Genomic DNA, 13,758 nt, shown 5'->3' with positions numbered 1-13,758 from the left:
GTGATGTTATTGATTGGAATGCATTGACTTTTCATGTCTCACTGTAAGGGTTCCTATAAGAAAAAAATATCAAGCATAAATCTTTTAAAAGCCAATGTCTGGGCTGGACGGATATTCAGCTAGAAGGCACTGGTATGTAACAACATGCCCATATGCCTTCTTTACAGCCAGCATCTCTCTTTTTTCTCTTATTTTTCCTTTATTTTACCCTCATTACTAAAGGATTGAGTTAACAGTTTTTTTGGTCAGTGTCTGTGCTATACTGAAGCTTAAATATTTGAGCGTAATTCCTGTCTAAGCCAGAAACCAAAAAGGAAAGAGGAGAGAGAGCACATAGTCTAGTAAATACTGCCAGCCTTCCATGTGGTAGAGAAGAAAGGAACTACAGCAGGAGGTTAAACTGTCAGAACCTTAGCTGAGCCTTTATAGAAGGCACAGGAGAGCTAGCAAGGAAAATGAAGCACTAGAGGCCTAGCCCATTATTGCAGGAAAAAAAATATGGGAGAAAGAAATATTAGTTAAGGCCTGTAACCTGCAAATGCAGAGGAAAAATAAGAATCATATGGTGGATGTGCTCAGGGGCACAGACTTCAGAAATGTCAACTGCAACTTCTGTATAGGTGTTTTCCCAGGTTAAATGCTCTGGCTAAAAGGGATGTCAGGGCAAGTGTCAAAATCTTCTCAAGAGACAGATTTCTTAGGATGAACAGTGCCAGAGGAAAGGGCCATGGTGGGGCCATGGAGGCACAGGACTGATAAATATCTGCCACAGAGCCCCAAAGAGGTCATCTCTTTCAACAGAGCCCACACCCATTGTGGCTCTCAGGTGGCGGGTGCAAGGACTCCAATGCAAAAGAGCAAAGTACAAGGTTTTGTATACACAGGATGGGCAAAAACGGAGGTCTCAAAACGGATGCTTGTGACTGCCACCATTGCAGGTCTAAATTTAGAAGAAGAACCCTGTCTTGCTGAGAAAGGGGACTGCAAGTATATTTGAGGTTCCCCTCAGCTCTGATGAACCCATGACCATAACAGATTCCACCAAGGGATTATTTTTTTTTTCCCAGCCGGGTTTAAATTCATAGGCCATGGCATAAACTGACTGGCATCCTGGCAAAGTTGCAACCATGATGTTTCCCTTTTTAGTCTAGATTCTTTCAGATATGACTAAGTCTCAACTATAGTCGTTAGCAGAAGCCAGCATCATCTGTACGGTTAAGCTGTACTCCCTGTATCTGAGAGTCTGGCACTCTTAGTAAGGACACATTCCTGGCTCAATTCTAAGCTGGTTGTTTAATCTAAGATGTAGTAGGTCAGACTTGCACAACCGGGGTTCTCTAAAGATATTAAGACCTAATGAAGACCTACTGCCCTAAAGCAGGCAAACTTTATTAAAGGCTCAGAAAGAACCTATTTTAGGCTTTGTGGGTGCATTGTGCATATTTTTACTTTTCAGCATATTATGATGTTTTGACATCTTAAAAAGTCTTGCTGGATAGGGAGAGACTGCCCCTTCCAGGACTAGCCAGTTCTTAGAGAAAGTAAAAGGCCGAGCCAGGAGCAGGCCTTCCATATGAAAACTAAGCACTCTAGAACTCGGCCTCTGTGTATCCAAGGAGGCAATATGCCTTTGGCTTAACTATCCCAGAGACAGGTATGAGACACTTAGAGAAGACCTCAGTAGCCCAAAGCCTGTTGAAATTATGCAAACTCACCAATGCTAAACTGCTCAGTCTGCCCTGCTTTGCCTTTTCAGCAGAAACCCTAATAAAGGTGGCACGTAACCTAAGCAATCCCCTACCTCCTGTCTTCTGCTTCCTGACCACCCTAATGTCTTTCCCATGTGGCCTTCTGGGTGTGTTGTGCCTCCTGTTTCTAGGACTTATAAGGATTATAAAATCTGTTTCCCTGAGCCTCTCCTCTGTCTCCTCTTGTGGCAGCACCTGACTGACCATCTCACAAAAGAACACAAAACAGTGGACCATACATCCTCTGTTTCAACTACTCAGCTCTACCGTTGTAGTATAAACGCCACCACATGTAACATACAAACAAAAGGGAGTAGCCATGTTGCAATAAAACTATTGACAAGAACAGGCAGTGACCTGCCTCCAGTAGTAGTTTGTCAGCTCTTGCACTGAAGCATCCAATGTCTAAAACTTAGCTCCTCTTCAGTGCATCTAGAGTAATACTAGTTATACCAACCTTGAGGAAACTGAGAAAATAGAGCACTGAAAATAATTTGAGGAACCATGCTTCAGACAAGAAACTCTAGGGTGGGAAAGGCTATAGTTGATCGTGTAGACACCTTAATTCAAATAATTCCACACAAACTCTAAAATGTCTCTCTTAAAACATTTGAGCCCTGCCCTCCACCTTTCCTACATCTCCCTCTATTTTTGCCTTATCCTGAATGTAGAACTTGGCAATTCTTCAAATTCTACCAAAGGAATTCAATCACCCCATAATAGGGGCTGGTATTAATAAGTGATGCACCAGGAATTTTACATATGATATCTCACCACAAACTTCTTCAATGTTCCCATTAGAATATATCTATACCTCAAATTCCATTCTCAGTCATGTCAATCCTGGGGGTTTTGCTGCGTACAACTGCACAACTGCCCTTTTGCCTATTAGTTACTCCTAGATCTTTCCTCAACTCCCAAACTTCAACTTTCTCCTATATTATCCAAAGCGATTCTGCTTGGCTCCAAGGCTGTACCTTCAACTTCGGATAACCAAGTTTATCGTAGACTTCAGAAAAACCAGGGCCTTGCTGTTGATAACAATAACCCTGCTTCAAAGCAGGCTGAGTTAAAGGTGGAAAATAAACCTTCTCGTTTTACAGATATAGTTTGTCAAGCATTCCAAAATTGTATGTGTGTGTGTGTGTGTGTGTAAAGGAAAAAAAAAAGCACGTATATTTTTACTACTCATGTTATCTACAAGCCATGCTGTTTGACCTTGGGACTCAAGCTGTATATAGCACTCATAGTGTAGGATGTCCTGATTCCTGGACAAATCTCCCAGGCTGGCAAAGGCCTGATGCACAAGATGTATGACTAGGATGCTGAGGTTGCTGGAGGGAGAGGTAAGCAGGAGATGCTGGTGTGATCTAGAAATGAGAAAATGGATCCTGGGTGAGTAACTAAACACACAATGATGTGAAGGAGCATAGGCAAACTATGTGAGAAGAAGCATGTAATCATGTACAAATGATTCAGGTGCATGATTATACATTATGTTTAAATTAACCTGAAAGATTGAATTAGACTAGAGAGAAATCTGGTTGTCATACCCTTCTGGGGTAGTTCCAAAGTTAATAAACCTCTTACCAGAAGGAACCCAAAATTGGCTGAATTAAAAACAAGATTATCTTGTTCTGTGTCACTTGTTTATGTCATCAGTGCCTCCGGCTGACACTCACCTTACTTCTTCAGGTCAATGGGATTTTATATTTTCGATCTCTGTTTTAGCATTCCCCCCCCCCTTCATTGGAGCTGCTTCTCTGGCAGAGTGGGTTAGGGTTTTGATCTTTATGGTCAAGGAATAAAGCCCATATTTGCAGGATTTGGGGATAACTTTAGAGAAAGGGATGGCAAATAACCCTCAATGTGCATAATAAGGCTAACTGGTTGGTAGTGGTGACATAAATGCTGTGTTGAGAGGGATTTTGGGGTCAAGTCAAGGGAAAACAGGCAAAAGTTTTGTCCCCTTTGATGTTCTAAGTGCTGTTGGTCTGCCCACACTATCAAGGATTTTCACGGAAGAGTTTGGCAGAATAAAGAAAAAGTGACTGCCTTGGAGAAAAACTTGGTTTGAATGCTGACTCTTCCACTTAGTATCTGTGTTCTAGGCAAAGAGCTTAAAAGCCTGAGTTCAGATACTTTTACTTGTGAAATGGGGACAATAGCACCCACCCACAGAATTGCTAAAAATGATTTATCATATGTTAAAATCTATCACAGTCCCTGGCACATGGCTAGTAATTCCAAGTATGCTAGTGACCCTTCCTGACTACCATGCTCTCTCAACCAAAAATCTCAGATCTATCAACTGGTATAAAAATCATCTGGTGGAAGCCTTGATTCAAAACTGTAGATCTTTCCAAGATATGTGCACCTCTATGTTCACTGCAGCATTATTTACAACAGCCAAGAATGGAAGCAACTGAGGTGTCCATTGATGTGGTACATAGATATATATCTATATCTATAGACAGGAAAATTACTCAGCCATCAACAAGATTGCAATCTTGCCATTTGTGACAATATGGGCGGACCTAAATGGTATTGTGCTAAGTGAAATAAGTCAGGCAGAGAAAGATAAATACCATATGATTTCACTTATATGTGGAATTTAAAAAACAAAGTAAATGAACAAACATAACAAAGCAGAAACAAACTCATAGATACAGAGAACAAACAGGTGCTTGCAAGAGGTGGTGGGGGATATGAGTGAAATAAGTGAGGGAGGTTAAGAGGCACAAACTTCCAGTTATAAAATAAACAAGTCATGGGGATGTAATGTACAGCATAGGGGATACAGTTAATAATACTGTAATAACTTTGTATGGTGACCGATGGTAACTAGACATATCGTGGTGATCATTTTGTAATGTATGAAAATATCAAATCACTATGTGGCCCATCTGAAACTAATATAACACTGTAAGTCTCTTATACCTCAATAAAAAATAAAATTAAAGATTGAAAAAACATCTATTCAATCTGGGACAAAATGTTACAGAGACCAATGTGACTGTCAACAAGTTTGTCTCTCTTTGAGGGACACAAAATTGAGAAGCAAGAACTTGAAGTGAATGAAAATGTAATTTAATTCACAATCAAATAAAAATTCTATAGCCTTGGAATCAGAGAATATTCTTGGAACGGACTCTTTTCAGTACCATAAATTTAACCAACTGAATTCTTTAAGTGTCCGCCTTGTCAACCTTTTGAAATGAAGGTTGATTAGGTTCAATGGGAAATCTGCATTTCATCATGAAAACGGAACACAATGTCCTTGGCTCCATCTCCCAAGGAGTAGCGATCTGGGGCGCTATGCGCAAAGCATGAAGTAAAAACACAGGTAGCAGATTTATTTCAGGCATGACAAATGGAGGCACGTGTACGCACAGGCCAGGAAGCACGAAACGCCATGGCCTCCACTCTTACCATTCAGACCTCTGTAAAAGGAAAACTCCCTTAACGGGCTTCTCCAGCCTTTCACATTACACATAATAGTTTATGAAAATGGAGACATTACAAGGAAGGGAGACACTTTAGATTGAGTTGATTTCTTTAAATATTAGGGGGAAGAAGAACTCAATTATCAAGAGGTAAATGCAGCAACAGAAACCAAGCCCCACTGGGTGTTTCTCAAACACTCGCTTCTTTTGATATGGTTTAACACACAGCCCAAGAGAATTTAACTATCTAATAACCTGAACAAATTTTAAAAGAGGAATAGTGGAAGAAAAAATGCATTATGGAAGAAAAAGTGTATTATGCATCTCATTTCTAAAACAACAGTGAATTGTGCACTAAATTTAGCAGGTTAATTAAGGAGTCTGTTAGCAATGCAGTGAATGCTGGCATGCTCCCAATTCTGGCTGATACTAGCCAAGATATAGACATAACTGATGTTTCACCAATACAACCAAGATGCTTCACCTAATCCAGAGAAAACGCATTATCTATCACAGGCTTAAAGTCAGATTGGAAGCCAAAATGTTGTCAATGTTTTCAGATCAAGTAATAGGCCTCTGAAAAGCTGAGTAAGCTGTTTGGCTGATGGAACAGTTAAAAACTGAAAGGACAGTCCAATGGGCTGACACATTAAGAGAATCATTTAGTCAAATTCATGACATATTCCTCCTCGATCTTGCAGCTTTAAGTCAAGTTGATCCTCCCTTGGATGAAGTAGCTGATGGCCAGTTAGGATGAGGCATGCAGGTAACCCATTCCCTGGTTTCAGCCCTCAGCACCTGTGCAGGACTACTGAGCTTTTGGAACACTAGAGAAAAGTACAACAAGCAGGACACCCAATTTGTACTGCAGCTCACATGAGCGCCTGGTATGCATCTGGCTCTATGCTTAGTTGTCGATACACAAGTAAATGAAACATGACTCTGCCTGCAAAGAGCTTGTTGTTGAGTGGGGAAAACAGATGGTAAACCAACAGCTGTAATTCAAAATGGTAACATTGGATATAAACAACTACAGAAACTGAAATGTGAAAAGATAGCTACTTCTGAATCCAGAGGGCAGAGTGAGGGTCAGAGACAATGACCGAGAAGTGGTGATCTTTGAACAATGATGGAACTGTCCTGTGGACAAAAAGGAGGGTGCGTTCTAAGCAATGTAGACAAGAGCCAATGTGTGGAGGCATTGCTAAGGAATAACAGTAGAGTTTGGAGTAGCTGGAGTGGAGAAGCTGAATCCTAACTCTGAGATTTTGACCTTAGGGGCAGGGATGGGCTTCTTGATTCCTTCCACAGTACTGTGTAACATCCCCACCCCAGCACCTCACCTGGTTGAGACTCTAGTCCTAGGGAGATAAGGCCACTGCTGACAGCATCCTGCATCCTTCACTCCCTCCTCTAATGAGATCTAATTCGTTTTTTTTTTTTTTTCTCAAACAAATATTTCCTTTCAGCAAATATGCGTTGAGTATACTTTATGCTAGTATTATAAAAGGTACTAAGAAAGAAGTATTGCCATTAAATGGAATTAGCATAGGTTAAAAGTGAATGTCTGAAATCAGACTGGGTTCAAAGTTTGGTTTAACACTCACTAGCTGTGTCATTTTAGATACGGGACTTCATTTCTGGAAATGAGATATACTGGTATTTCACTGTAGCATGGCTACGAGGATTAAATGAAACATAGTATGTATAATACTTAAAACACTGCCTGGTACAAAATAAGTGCAAGGTAAATGTCGGCTGCATCCATCATCTTTGGGTGCCAGAATGAGTACCGCACAAAGTAACTCGCAACATAACTGTTACTCTGCTTGCCCATTGCCTCCTCTGTTCCATCTATGTTTCACTCCCTACAACATAAGTAACACCCTTTCTACAGGGCTCCAGTGGATTTTCTCTGGACTTCTGAAGAGCTCACTTTGTTGGTTGTTTCTCCTAGGAAATCATTCATTCCTCACAGGGCATCAAGAACCACCCCCCAAATCTAAACAAGTCCTTCTCAGCTTCCTCCCACACTCATCTTCCCATTGACACATGACAAATGCTATTTGCAACCCCTGCAAAACTCATTTATTTCAACATGAAATCAGCTTGTTCCTGATGAACTGCAGCAAGAAAGGTAAGGACATGGGACTGTTCAGAGGTTGGTGCTTCCCTGAGTGTTACATAGGACTAGAGAGTCAGGAGAGAGTGGGGAGGGGACTGGAGCTTGGGGACAGAATGAGAAAGGAGTCAGTGAGACCCACAGGGCTCAGGCTACTCGTGGCAGAATCTGAGTCTAAAGAAAGCTAGAAATCCTAGGTTTAAGGAGGTGCTTCTTTCTCTGATTCCTGAACCTGAGTGATTCGGGAGCCCAATGCATGGGGAAAGGAGGAAGAGGAGAGAGGACGATCCAACCACTATCACTGGCAATAAATAAGGGAAAAATCAGTACAAGCAGCAATAACGGTTGAAAATCTGTGCCAGCCTCTACAGTAGGATGCCACCTGCAAGCTGGTCACTGTGACATTCTGAGAACAAAACCACAAGGAAGTGCTCATGGCAACCAGTAGCTGCAGGACTCTGGGATTCGGCAACCTGGGCAGAAATGAACCTGTGTCACCAAACAGCTCTCATACACAGCGATGTGTCTGTGGGTGGCCAGTGTCTCAGGGACAATAGATAATTTAGCTGCAGCCTCCTGATTAACCTGCCAGAATCTGAAATATAAGATCAAGGAGACAGACAGGGATGTCCTAATGAAGCCATGATTTAAAAAGAAAAACCCCAAACAGCCAGCCCTGTACGAGTAATGTGCCACCCCTGCCACACAGCACAGCCTCATTATTCCCTCACTTCCCCCCCAGGGAGCGGGCAGATGTCACCTTTCTGAAGGAAGAGGACCTGTATCTTTCCCTTCCTGCCACTATCAGAAGTGACGGCATAATCCTTATTGCAAATGTTCTACCAGCAACAACCACCCCTGGAAATCTCTCTTCTCTCAGACTGCAACGTAACTTCCCTTCTATAACCTAAGTGTGCAGCATCTTTGAAAATGCAGATATCCCCAAGAAGAGGTGACATTTCAAGCAAGTGGCCATTTAGACCTCGGTGAGAAGGATTTACAAGCAGGTTTTAGTATGGTCATATAGTTCCTGCTCAATAAATATTTGCGAAGTGAATCTGCAAGAATTCTATGTGTTAAAATTTGAGAGAAAGTAGTCATCCCCAGACAAGCTACGACATAGGACTAGTTTAAAGAAAACGACACAACAACAAAAAATAAATCACCTAGCATCCAAGGAGCAGGTCAAATTTCTAGTCACACATAATACACTTGTTTTTCAAAGGGGGAGGAGGCTAGGAGGGAGGATGTGAAAGGAGTAGCGGGAAGGGTGGCATCCTGAAGTAGTTTTGACTGTGATTGATGGTCCTGTGCTGTATCCTCACTCATGTAGAAAATTAGAGCGAGATCGCTCCAGATACTGGCTCATCTGAGTTCCTTCTTGGGTCCATTCCCTGCACCCAGTTACTCTCCTGGGAGCCCTCCCTTCCTACCTGAGGGTCTCATTATTCAAAATTCCCAGCAGAAGAAAGCAAAACCACTTCTTTCTTTCCTATTCTCTTTTACTGTGTGGAATAAAATCATCATTTTGAGGACTGCTTCACTTAGTGACTTCAGGGAAAAGTCATTTCTCCTGGTGCTTCAGGTTATTTTTCTAGAAGGTTCAAAAGCGACAGTGACAATTACTTCTGAGGGTGTCTTCATCAAATTTGCCATGGCACCAGCTCTGCTAAAGTGGCCTGACTGTCTCTCCACCCCTCCGCTGGGCTCCCCCGCGCCCTCCTACACATAGCCTGCTTTGTACCAGACAGGATTTATTGTATAACTCTGCCTCTCCATTTAATTAGTTTGCTACCATTTTAGGCAGATCTTACAAGGTTTCAGTTTCTCTCCTAAGGGACCTAGCAACCGAACATCCATGTTTTTCACAGGGTCTATTCTGTGTCCAAATCTGCCCTCAATCCAACAGGGGGTGGTCATCTACAAGCTGCTTTTGTAAGATGCCTCCAGGAAGAAGTAAGGTGGAAGGTTGTAGCATCATTCAATTTTAAAAGGAAGTCACTCTGTGAATGATATGCAATGCATTCACGTTTATGTTTACAATCTCTGCTAATATATCACCTTTTCTAAAAACCCAAAGTCCACTGCAAAATTTGGAAAGTATGTATATTTAAAGTTATAATTGGCTACCACTTTGTTTCAACATGGAAGCCTGAAACACCTACCCAAACCAGGTCAAAAGGGGATTATATTTATCAAAAGTTGCTACAAAATATTCATGCCAACCAACAGATAAATGAAAAATGCACATCCAATCAGCTACATATTAGTCTGATTTGAGGCAACCAAACCATATTTTCACTCTGTTCAGGAAAAAGTTTTATTTTAAAGGAACCTCGTCATGAATCCTATCGTGACACAGATAAGTTGGGATACCAATCTACTGACCTCACTGCCAAAGAAAAAGTATGTGTTTGCAGCACAGCAAGGATTTGAACCCATGGGAAAGAAAAGAGGGGATGAGAGTTACATCTTCACCCCCACCCCCTCCCTAGCATCCTTTTACCCCACATCAAAACCACTCCAGCCCTGTTCTCAAATTCAAATCAGCACCAGCAATATGGTTCCATCCAGTTGGGGATACACAGTGGAGGGGTGACCTTGGAAACAATTAGGCTCCACAATGAGACTGTTAAAACGTTATAGATTAAATCCACCAATTTGAATTGTGTGACGGAGAGTGGTGAGGCAGTGATGGACCGTGGAGCTAAGACTGCCCTGGACTGGACAGGCAGAAATGCCACTGGACGTACCAAGTATGTCTCCAGTCAACCTTATTTTTAACACAAAGACCTTTCTCTGCAGGAGGATACTTGCCGAAACATGATCTAAACTCACATCAAGAAGAAAAGTGCATGCCTGGAATTGAATCTGAGAGCTTTCTCTCCGCTTCAGAGGCCGCTGGTCCTCAGGGAAGGTGAGTCCTTCGATCTTTGTTGGAGGCCAGTCTTCCAGCCTTAGACAGACCAGCATGGGAGGTGATACCTCCCCTAGTTCCTGGTTAACTCTCCTTTCGGCTCCTTCTCCCAGCCCAGACTTTCCCTGCTGCTCACTTTAGTACCTGCTGCCCAGCATGGCTTTGTTCTAGCTTCTGGTGAATGTAGCAAGGTTTCGTTTCTCCCACCAAATGGTCCTTTCTATTGTTAAGCCCGGAGTCTTTTTTAGGAGTCTGCCTGCTTCGTCTGCTCCCCTTTCTGTTCTTTTCATTCTATGGATCACTTATGTGGATTTTTCCTGAAGATCTGGCAGTAGTGTGGGAGTCAGTCTGTCGAAATCTCTCCTATTCCTTGTTTCCGCCAAGATCACCATAAAGGCCCTTTTGGTTTTAAGGGTTTTCTTTTAATAGCTACGGCGGGGGGGGGGGGGGGGGGGGGCGGAGGGAGGGGAGCCAAAAAACTGACAGTGATAATAAATACAGTGGAGTCACAAATCTTAAGAAATCCTTCAAAGTTTCTATAGCTTTGGTGTCTAGGCTACAGTTATGACTCCCCTTAAGATGGTAACTGAAAACTACACTTGATTTCCCTGTTTTTAAAATTGGAGCCAACTAACCTTCCCCGCCCCCACCCAACCTCACACATTAGCAACGATTTAGTGAACGCATGGACCACGTTCGTCTCTAAGGACCTTCGACACTGAGGGGCCTTCATCTCTCTCAGCCTCCATCTCATGTAGTCCTTTGGCCATACATACTTAAACATTTAATCTCTACCTAAGTTCCCATCTGAAACATCCCAATTTAATTTGGTACTTAAGCTTATCTACGCCAAGGGGCTAGTAACTACATACCATGTTACCTATCTAGGGGTATTTACTTTTAAAAACTATAATATTTCAGAGAGGAAGAGAAATAAAAGGAATGACACTCTAGTGAGGGAACTTTAGGCATTGTCATCGCAGGCGAGAGGGAAAATTGACTCATACAGTTGAATTCTCCCAATGCCTGGGACAGAAGACCCTGGTTCTGCTCTGTCTCTGTCCACTATCAGAAGCGTTTCATATTAATGTGGATCATCGTCCAGAGCTGTTCCAGCACATTCTTCACACCAGGATCAGAAGAATGTGGGTTATAAAATGGGATCTAAATTCCAGTGGATTTGAACTGTGGTTAAAGAAACCCAAGAGGAGCCAAATCAAAGAGCTGCCATCCGGGCTCAGTCTGGCTTCTGGTTAGTGTGTCCGGGGCACCGCGGGTCTGCTCAGCACCGTTCCGTGCACTGAATAGATGACACAGTGCCTCTGCCCCCTCTGGACTTAATCGAGAATGCACAATGGACAAATATAAAGTCAGCGCGTCATCGTACATGCTAATATTGGGAAGCAATGGCGCAGATAATCACAAGCAGCTGAGCATCGGAAAATTATACATGCCCTGCTCCCTACCAGGGCTGTGCGAGGCAAAAGGAAAAGGGAAATGCAGCACCGGGCGACACAGGCAGAATAAGCGTCTGGAAGGAAACGAGTAGGGGCTGTGTCGGGCAATAATTTGCATCACAGCAACTGTCTCGGCAAGCTGGCGTGAGGGACTGTTTTGTATGTTTAATTATATGTGTTGGTTAAAAGATATAACTGTTTCATATATATCAGTGGCACTGGGGGTTTTAAAAATTCAGGTGGCGGAGTCACTTGTTCAGAGAAAGCCCGAGGGAGACGATGGTGATAATATCAAAACAACAACCAGACAACAGATAAAAGCCAAGGCTCGGCATGTGGGCCACAATGAATTTATTAAAATACTCTCCGCACTGGGTGTTTTATGGTTTACAGACTTATTAAAGGACTTGGTTAAAGAACTGTCCCTTTGATTTCTCAGTTCATTTCAGACTGAGGGAGCGGACTCAAGGCAATACCGTGAATTCCCTCGGTTCAAAATGCAATCGTGTCACCACTAGTGGCCTGGGGGCTAGACAAGGCCTTACTGTGTCCACTTCCCTCTGTGTGTCAGAGCAACTTAAAGTAGTAAAAGAAGAGTCGTGGTCTCCAGGCCTCGGTCTCCCTTTACCAAGGCCCTGGCCCACATCCTACCACCCACATCTCTGCTTTTCCCCACTCAGGGCCTTCCTCCATTCGTTTCTACTGAGGGTGCTTGCTCCTCCTTCCCCAGGTGAAAGGAGGTCTTCCCACCCAGGGGAATGGCTCTTGCACCTTGATTCAATTGCTAAATGTTTGCAACTCCACTGACCTTTGAGATGAGCCAGGCAGAGAAGAACTGGTGAAATCCAGAACCCTTGCTCATCTGCTCCTCACCCTGGGATCCGAGGTCCAGCACATTCCTCCGACTTTTCAAACCACATCGGGATAAATTTCCTGACTTCCCGGGACACCTTCCCAAGGGACTGGAGGACAGACTTTGTCCTCACCTCCCTTCCCAAGGTTCTCCAAAGTTCCCATCACTGTTCCTCCTGAGTGACTTGGGAGACTTCGAGGAAACAGAAGCCCATGTAACCTGCTATGGCATCACAGAATCCCTGAGGTAACTATGCAGATTAGACCCCTCCATGATCCTGGGCGACTTTCATTTAAGGCAACATGCTAATTAAGTGCTAAAATGAGTGGTATAGGCAGCAAGTGCAAAGGAAGTTCAGAGTAGGGAAAAAGTTCACATCCCTCTCAGTTCAATTTATAAAGAAGGCCAAGGAATTTTCTCCTCTTTGCCTTTGAATTGTCTCCTTATTTCCTTCTGAAATACACATATACACAATCATACACACACACACACCACAATTTTCTGCAATAATATGTGACTATAAGCCCCACGTAGTCCCAGGGAATATTCTCAACCTAAGCCCTGCACTGGGCTGCCAAAGTAACATCTAGTTATTTGGAAAACAAGCAGTGAACACCTACTATGTGTCAAAGCATTGTGCTTGACTCAAGGAATTAAAAAATTAATAAGATGAACATGTCGTTTTTATGAAGGCTATAGGTGGCTAGGGGGTTAAGCATGTCAACAGACCACAAGGTTCAGGGTGAGAAGTGCTTCAGTCATGCCACGTACAGGCTGCTGGGGAAGGAGAGGGGAAAACAAGGGACCAAAGAAGTGTGCAGGAGGTAACACTGCATATACTTCAGGTGCAGGTGAACAATACTTCCCTGCAACATTTAAATTTCTGAACCCACAAAACCCTCTGGAAACTCAAAACAGAGAATAAAAGCACAGGTAGGTGAATAGGCATACATAAATCTGATGTAAAGGTGGGGGTAAAAAGATCTCAGACTTTTAAAAAGAAGAGCTAAAATGGAATTAGTGGGACTTCCCTGGTGGTGCTGTGGTTAAGAATCTGCCTGCCAATGCAGGGTACATGGGTTCGATCCCTGTCCAGGAAGATCCCACATGCAGCAGAGCAACTAAGCTTGTGTGCCACAACTACTGAGCCCACATGCTGCAACTATTGAAGCCCAAGTGCCTGGAGTCCATGCTCCGCAACAAGAGAAGCCACCG

This window comes from Hippopotamus amphibius, chromosome 3, assembly GCF_030028045.1.
Source record: "Hippopotamus amphibius kiboko isolate mHipAmp2 chromosome 3, mHipAmp2.hap2, whole genome shotgun sequence".
Classification (NCBI taxonomy): domain Eukaryota; kingdom Metazoa; phylum Chordata; class Mammalia; order Artiodactyla; family Hippopotamidae; genus Hippopotamus; species Hippopotamus amphibius.
This window is presented reverse-complemented; position numbering follows the sequence as displayed.